This window comes from Heterocephalus glaber, unplaced genomic scaffold, assembly GCF_053883595.1.
Source record: "Heterocephalus glaber isolate CG9 unplaced genomic scaffold, H.glaber_assembly_v1.0 deba00001429, whole genome shotgun sequence".
Classification (NCBI taxonomy): domain Eukaryota; kingdom Metazoa; phylum Chordata; class Mammalia; order Rodentia; family Bathyergidae; genus Heterocephalus; species Heterocephalus glaber.
Window position 1 is genome coordinate 24661722 of NW_028258294.1, and position 8687 is coordinate 24670408.

The 8687-nt window shown below is 41.7% G+C and overlaps 1 long non-coding RNA gene across 1 annotated transcript; it reads right to left on the bottom strand.

Moving 5' to 3' along the window:
- Nucleotides 1-796: 796 nt before the first annotated feature.
- Nucleotides 797-8408, bottom strand: LOC147827910 (uncharacterized). The gene is made up of 3 exons (XR_015451647.1): nt 8286-8408; nt 3516-3619; nt 797-1900 (listed from the first exon to the last, which is right to left on the bottom strand). It is a non-coding gene; the product is annotated as an uncharacterized LOC147827910 (long non-coding RNA).
- Between the last annotated feature and the right edge of the window lie 279 nt (nt 8409-8687).

Sequence of the window (8687 nt, forward strand, 5' to 3'; positions counted from 1 at the left end):
AGCAAGACATTGTGACTCCAGAGCCTACGCTTATAGGCACAGGGCTATTCCCCATTGTCAAGGAGATTATGTTGTACAGAGCTTCTGGGAGGGGAGGAAGGTTTGGGAAAGATTTTAATTTAGAAAATGATATATTCAGACTATGCTTTGGAAAGGCCATTTTAAGGGCTGCATGTAGACAGGCTGTGTGCAGTGTCACAAGAGGCAGAAAGCATGGACCACTTCTCCACCATCAGGAAATGTAGACCCTCCTTACCAAGCAAAATCTACAAGATAGCCAATCAAATGCTCAAGTTGTAGCTACAGTGAAAACAAATATGAGTTTTATAAGAGTTTAGAGACAGCAGGGCAAGCTAAAGGGTTGAATGGAATGCACCTATTTAAGTTGACAGAAGGTAGAGCAGATGAGTTCAAATCAAGACTTTTTTGCCTCTTTGCAGAGGAATGTTCCCAAATATACTAAGTTGAATTGTGTCCCCCAAACTTTCATTCCCATTCTGAATCCCAGAGTGTGACCTTGTTTGAAAATAGGAGCTTTACAGATATAATTAATTTAGATTAGGTTGTTCAGAAGTAGGGTAGACCTAAATCCAGTGGCTGGGTTTCCTTATAAAAGAGGAAAAGAGACATAGACACACAGAAGATGCAGACATATGAGGAAGATGCCATGTGAAGGTGGGGGGAGAGATCAGATTAATGCATGTACATGCCATGGAAGCCGAGGTGCCAGCCACTACCAGGAGCTAGAAAGAGACAAGGCAGCATCCTTGGAGCTGTTAGAGTGGGGTGGGGGGGGGCATATTGCTCTGTTGATGCCTTGAGTTTGGACTTCTAGCCTCTAGAACAGTGAGAAAGTAAATTTTTATTCTTTTATGCCATCAAGTTTGTTATGGCAGCCTTGAAAAACTAACACACCAATGAAGCTGCAAAACCAGAAACCAAGGTCCTGCTCCACTTTCTTGAATGTATGGAGGTGGCATATGGAGCAGGCTCACCAGGCGAAGACAGTGTGATTAAAGCCATGGACTCTTGATTTCAGATGTCCTCTTCACCATGCACTCCCAAGTAATTCAGTTGCTGTGTGCCTCATATTTCTTACCTGTAATATGTGACTAAGAGTAGTCCCATCTAAAGGGGTTGATTGGAGGATTGAGTTGATAAAGATTTAGAGGAGCTGTTGCTGTGACCATTTTTGTTGATGATGACATCATTCACTTGGATTTGGGATGGGAAATAAGATACCCTAGAGAGACCTTCCATACTTACATCCCCAGTTCTAACCAGGCATTCTTTTGCCTCTGTACACTGTACACCCAAACTTCCACATGCATGCTGCCAAGCACATGGCCTTGGTGATGAGGACTACAATCTCTGGGCACAGATTGGGCATGAGGCTGATAGAACACTCATGATTATTCCAGGTCCAGGTTTGCATGTACAGTGAAGGGCTTTGCTGCCCAGGAGCCACCTGTGATTCAGATAGCGTGATGTCCTGAGGCCAGCACACTGGGTCTGCTGCAAGGTTGTTTGCTCCAGAAAAGGTGACAGAAGTTGCCAAGCAATACAGAGAGGCCACAGCTGTAAAATCCCCGGCATCACAGCTCCAAGTCCCAAGAGGCCCATTTCAAATGCAAGGGCCTGGGAAGAACTCCAGTAACATTATTTGAAGTCTCTGTTTCCTAGACCCAACCTAACTCATAGGTCACAGAATAGCAACTGCTGAGCACACCAGTCTGAGTCTCATACTGGTAGAGAAAAAGGGTTTAGCAGAATCTGAAAGTGTTCTCTGGGGTTCTCATCCTGTTAGCTTTCTGTGGTTTCTTAGGAGTCTTGGCTTCTGTAGATCTGGACTCTCCTGGGTCTGGGGTTCAGTCATCAAATTTACTCTTCAGTGTTCTGGCTTTTAGAATATAAATACAAAGAAGTGAGCTAAGCAGGGGTCCACAGGTTACCTTTGCTTATCGAAGTGAGGACTCTTCACTAAACTATGTAGATTTGAGGCCAAATGGAACTTTTTGAGTCTTCTCTCACCTTGAAATTAAACCTCAACATTATGGCAAATGAAAATGACTATAAAACCTTTGACTCTCTTCCCATTACATGTAGAATCTATTGCCTTTAGTCTTAAATCAGGGATCTCTGACTGACTTGACCAATAGAATATGGGCAGAGTAACACCATGTCCATTTTCCAGCTGCTTCTTTTTCTGGTATTTTAGAACACTCACTTCTAGAACCCTGAGTCTTATGAGAAACCCATCTACTCTGCTGGAGAAGCCACATAGTGATGGCTGAGACTCCATGAAGAGGAGGAGGTGACCAGCTGAGCCTAGACTTCCAGCCATCATGACAAGGTGCTAGGCATACTAATGAAACTGTCCAGGACAACCCTGACCCAAAGCCAGCCTGCCATGGAGTAACTCAGTCAGTTCTCTGTGGAGCAGAAGAAATGCCCAATTGAGCTCACCCTGATTCCTGACCAGGAAAACTGTGATATATAAGATATGATTTAAAAATACTGTATGGTGAATAATTAAAAATTTAAAAATTATTACAAGAAAAAGCACATTTCCATTAATACCCTCCAAAAGCCTCCCCCTCATTTGAACACACACCATCATTCTTGCCACCTTCTGAATCAGTTCTAGAAGTCCTCTTTCATGAGTGTGTTTAGTTGCATTGTTGTTGCTGCCTCAATATCCTGAATCAATTCAAAACATTTACCTTTCATGATCAATTTGACTTTGAGGAAGAGCCAGATGGTGCACTGTGCCAGATCCAGTGAATTAGATGGATGAGGACATGCCATAATATTTTTACAAGCCTGCTTTTCCTTGGCATGGCACTAGGTAGCAGGATTCACCAAATTTTTGGTCATACCTTGTAACTATACTTATGAAAGAGTGAACTGCCAGAACTGCTTCAGAAAGTGGCAAGAATGATGGGATAAGTGTATTCAGAGGGAGAGACAGAGAGAGAGAGAGAGAGAGAGAGAGAGAGAGAGAGAGAGACAGAGAGAGAGAGAGACAGAGAGAGAGAGAGACAGAGAGAGAAAGAGAGAGTTTTAAAGGTGATTAATGGGAATATGTCTTTTACTGTCAGAAATACTTTAATTCAGTCATTCACTATATATTTCTATGACATTATGTATTATAAAAATAACAATTGTTTTAAGCCACTAAGCTTTACAATGTTTGCTGTTTACCAATAGAGAATTGGAACATTCAGTCAGTCCTCAATGGAGAGGCCAGAACACAAAGAACAGAGAGGGCTCTGGTACTCTCTGGCTATGCTGAACAAAACAAGGCTGGGAGCCCAAGGCTGGGCCAGACCCAGAGCAGGCCAGGTCCCATCATTTATAAGGACTCATGGAAAGTTGGCCTCTCACCACTTTTCATTAGTCAGATAATAATCCTTTTTCTAGAAAAGGCAAGTATCTCTTCTGTTAGTTAGCTTTCCATAACAGTGACAAATCACTGAGACAACCAACTTGTATGGAGGAAAGGTTTATTTTACCTCATGGTGTCAGAGGTTTCTGCCTGTGGGTGCTTGGCTCTGTTGCTTTGGGCCCAGGTGGTATAGTAGAGTACATCTCCGTGGGAACATGTGTTGGAGGATACCTGTTCACCTCATGGCAGATGGGAAGCAAAAGAGAGAAAGAAGAAAATATCAGGGTCTCAATATCCCCTTAACAAATCACCCCTCAATGACTTAACTTCCTCCAACCAGACTCTACCTTCTAAAGGCTCCAACACCTAGTAGAACAATGGACTGGAGACCAAGCCACACACAGGCCTTTGCAGGATATTCCAAAACCAAACTATAATACCTCCTTAGGATCTGAGTGATTAGAAGTGTTTGCAGAAATTTCTTTTATGAAAACCTGAGGTTAGAAGGGTTAATATCATATATTCATTGAAAAAACAAACAAACCAGAAACAGGTTGTTTGGTTTGACTTTGCAAAGTAAAGACATATTGGAACGCATAAAAAAAACCCTGAGAAAATATTGGGTTTTCCTTTCCAAATCTGTCATTTAAAAAAATTATTTTTATTAGTACATGCTTGCAGTACATAATGATTGCATTCATCCTGGGGAGTTGGTACATGTACGTGTTTAATCCAGAGCAGGCCAGGTCCCATTGTATGCTTTTGCACTTTTTATTTTTCCCTTGGACCCCTCATTGCATTGTAACATGTTGTTTATAGGATTACCTATTTAATATCTGTGTTTCCCTCCGCATGATGGTGGGAATTTTGTTCTCCATGAGTTCTGAGGCCTAGGTCATATTAGAGGCTCAGTATGTACTTATTGAATAGATGCATGACTATATAAGCTGTGCTTAACATTCATCTTGTGGGGATCCTGATCTCATCTCTTTAAGGCCTGTATACGTGAGCCAGCGTCTTAGCTCTCCTGTGCTTTAGCTTCCAGGTAGATGGCTTCCCACAGAAGCCTACAGCAATGAATCTGTCTTCAGTTTGCAGCCAGTTGAACTCTGCCAGTACAAGCAGGAGAAAATGCTAAGGACCACCTTCTGCTGCTGAGTCACCTTATACAAGTCACCTAACAAGTTGACTCAAAGTCACCCCAGCCTTCTATAAATAAGCATAACCTCTGCTCTGCTGACTTCCCAAGTAGCTATGGGAATCCAATCTAGAAAATGAGGTCAAGACATTTAAACCTCTTCTTCAAACTATTAAAAATAGAAGTCCAAGCGTGGGATTGCAAAAAATACCCCTTATCTATGGCTCAAGAATGTTTTAAAACTGCTTTATAATTAATTTATGAGATATAAGTAACATACCATACAATTCACCATTTGAATGTGCACAGTCTGGTGATTTTTAGGATGTTCACAGAAATGTGCAGACATCACCACAATCAATTTTTGAACATTTTCATTATTCTCCCCCAAATCTTCATATCTGATAGTTGTTACTTCTCATTTCTCTTCTAACTTCCCTAGCCCTAGGGAACCATGAGTCTATTTTCTACTTGTGAATTTGCCTATTTTATTTTATACCAATGCAATTATACAATGTGTAGCTTTCTGTGCCACACTGTAGTATGTGTTAGTACTCCATTTCTCTTTATTGCCAAATAATATTCCACTGTATGGATAGACCACATTTATTTTTCATCTGCAATGCTTTTGTGTGGATGTATATTTTCATTTCTCTTGAGCATATACTTAAGGGTGAAATTTCTGGGTTATATAGTTACTCCATGTTTAACATCATGGCTCAGGAATATGTTAGGTAATAAACAGGTGAGGCTGTTTCTGGATGGCAGTATTCCTCAATCAAAAGACTTGAACAGAAATCAATGAAAGCATTCTGTAACAATCAATTAGATATATGAAATTTACAATTAATAATAATATAAATGTTATTATTAGCTGTCACTTGTGAGATGAACACCTCTCAGGCCTGGAAAATTTATAATAAGCATGTGGTTGTGGACATGTGCATATATTTTTGCTCCACAGAGAGCTGTTGCAAGACATGTACTGGCACATACTTTGGAAGAGCAACATCACTTCTAGTCTGTCAGTCCTCTGAGCAACTGGACTAGGAGCTATGGCAGAGCGTAAGGGCAGAGAGAGAAGGTGGGGATTTAAATTTAGCAGGACAAGGCTAGGTTATTACATTAATTGCCTAGTCTTGACTGTAATTCTCCCAGACCTTTTCCCAGTCTCTCTATAGCAATCCTTGCAGGGCCTCCTAAAAGGGCCTCCTTTTTGTCCAACACACTTTCATTTATGGTTTGTTTTCTTAAGTGTTTGAGTTTCTCCAAAAATTTTAAATCCTCCATATCTTTTGAGGGGGCTTCATTTAAATCACCTCTTGCTTATTCCATGAGCTCCAGGAAGGAACTTTCATGCTGGTTTCTTTCACTGGTGTTTCCTTGTTGTGGAGTGTGCCATGGCCTGACTTTCTATCCTGGAGCTCCATGGAATAAGCATCCTGCAAGGCACTCATGGCAAGCACGCATCAGGATGACCCCACCCTGTTTCCCCATTGCTGAAATTTCCCTTTGTTTAAGCGTAATTTCTGCTCAGGCATCAGAAGGATGCTCTTGCATTCCCATATTTTGATTTCACAAGCTTTCCTTCTGTTGTCTTTTCTTACCAGCACAGATGCAAAGAGCCTGCTGACATCACCAGTCAGCTGCTGTCTCTAGAGTAGGTGCCTCCTGACTTGAACAATGTTAGTTCCATGTTCATGACAGTCTCTGATAACACTTTAAGCATTTTCCTTTTGAACCATTTCCCTGGGGCTTACTCAATACGGCAGGAGATTTTTTTTCCAGAATGGTCTTTGTTCATTTGTTTGCTTTTAAGGGAGAACTCAGACCTCAGTTCACCTTGCTTGTTTTCCATTAAATGAGTGTGCTCTTGGAAGGACTCTGGTGTAGTAATATTTCTGTCTGTCCTAGAAAGGCCTCTGGCTCTCAGGTAGGATTTCTCTTCTTTCTGCCTGCTTGCTGCCTTCCAGAGGCCCTTGTCATCAGCCACCTACCTAATTCAACAGGGAGCCCTGTGGCCTGGACTGGGAGACTCCAGGGGAACAGAGTGTTGGAGGAAGTGGGGATGGGGGAAAAAGCCATATGTTTTCTCTCTGGTAACTGGGTCGAAAGTGAATTTTCATTCTTCCTCCAGATTCCTAGTGCACTTACAGCACTGCCTGAGATCTTTGTACTGCTAGAATCACAGAGGCCTCTGTGCACTGCACCTGAGGTGGAAATTGCTTTGTACTCAATGGCTCCATCCCTGTACACCATAGGTAGGTGTAAATGTTGAAAAGTCAAATCTCCAGAGAAAAAATGTCTCACATTGACAGTTTTAAAAGTGAAAACCCTGTTACTTGTACAGATTTTTGAAAAACCAATAAGATTTACCTCATGATCAGGGCTATAAGAAATCAGCATATTGATGGCTTTGTTAGCAAAATAAATGAACCAGATCTTGATATTGTGCCCATAGGTCAATTTTACTGTACCTGATGAGTTGAGAACATTCTTCATCAGATAGCATGTTAACACCTTAATTGATACATTCCATAATTTTATTGTAAGCCATAGGATTGCTCCTGGGAATCATGATTTACTTATTTCTATTGGCAAAAGGTTCAGAGCAGAAGCTGTGTAATATTTCTTAAAAGTTATTTGATATTTCTCAAAGCACATATGATGTCAACTGGAAACAGCTCTGGCCTTTGAATCTGCTATGGTTTGGATGAGCACTCCCAAAAGCCCATGTAATAAAGGCTTGGTTGCTGGCCTGTGGCATTACTGGAAGGTGGTAGAAACTTTAAGAGGTAGGGCTAATAGGAGAAGTTGGGTTACTGGAGGTGTGTCCTTGAAGGGGTATTTGGAGCCCAGACCCTCCCTCTCTCCTATACTTCCTTACCACCTTGAGGTAAACAGTTTTCTCTACTATGAGTTCCCATCAAAATGTACCAGTCTCACCACAGTCCCAAAGGCAATGGAGCAAGTAACTATGGACTGAAATTTCTGAAACCACGAGCCAAAATATATCTTTTCTCTTATTTTTTCCTATTACTGGGGATTGAACTGAAGGCCTTCACATTGAGCTAAATCCCCATCCTTAAAAATTTTTTTTCTTTTAATTTTGATACATGATCTTTCTTGGTAGGTCACTAAGTTGCCCAAGCTGGGCTTTAACTTGTGATACTCCTACCTCTGCCTTCAAGAATGCTGGTATTACAGGTATGTGCCACTATGCCCAACTAATCTTTTCTCTTATTAAGTTGATATCTCAGGTATTTTGTCACAGTGATAAGAGAACTAATATAGAATCTGAATGAGACAGTTCCTGATCATTGTTTTTCCTGTGCCATTTATCAGGGAATGAGCTTCTCTACATACAAATGCAGACTCGTAAATTCTCTGTGCTCATAAGCATATTTTTTATTGGTTTATTGTAGATGAGTTATATTGAATTAGCCTCTGCTCCAGTTTCCTAAGCATAGGGGACCTACACAGTTTTACCAGCTGCTGCACCACCACTTTCTCTGCTTAGTTTGCTTTCCTGGTGTCACTTGGGAGATATGGAGCTTTCTAGGATGCTAGAAACTGGGGCAGACCGACTTTCCCTGGAGGCCCATTTGTAAACAGTGCTGACAGTCCTCATCATGCCTGGGTAGTGCATTGTGAGGTGGGCTTGCTTTAACCTCTCCCCAGCTCCTTCATGCCTATGCTATTCAAATCTCACTCAAATATTTGCATGTACACACAAATCCTGAACAAATAATTACCTACCGAGTTGATTTTTAACTGCAACCAGCACCAAGCTTGCTTTGGAGGGTGTCCACGGCAGAGAGGCAGAGTGAATGTGTGCATGAGGAAATGTTAGTCCATTCCAGTCCTTTCCTCTCTCTTACCCTCAGCTAACACTTGATGTGATTATTCCATGCTAAAAATAGGAGTGTTATCACAGCTCTTCTGCAGGTGGAAAGCTGTGTGGAAAGAGATAATCTTTGTTTGTTCCAGCTCCCTTGCCAAGTCCTTGGGTGCCACATGGACAGGTGCTATCTGACTATCATATGTGCTCAGGGTGGGCTGGGGAGGCAAGAGAGAGAGCCACAGGCTGCTTGTGTGTGTGTGGTCAGCAGCAAGTCCAGGGCAGAAGGAATTTTCCAGTTCTCTCTCTCTGCAATGACC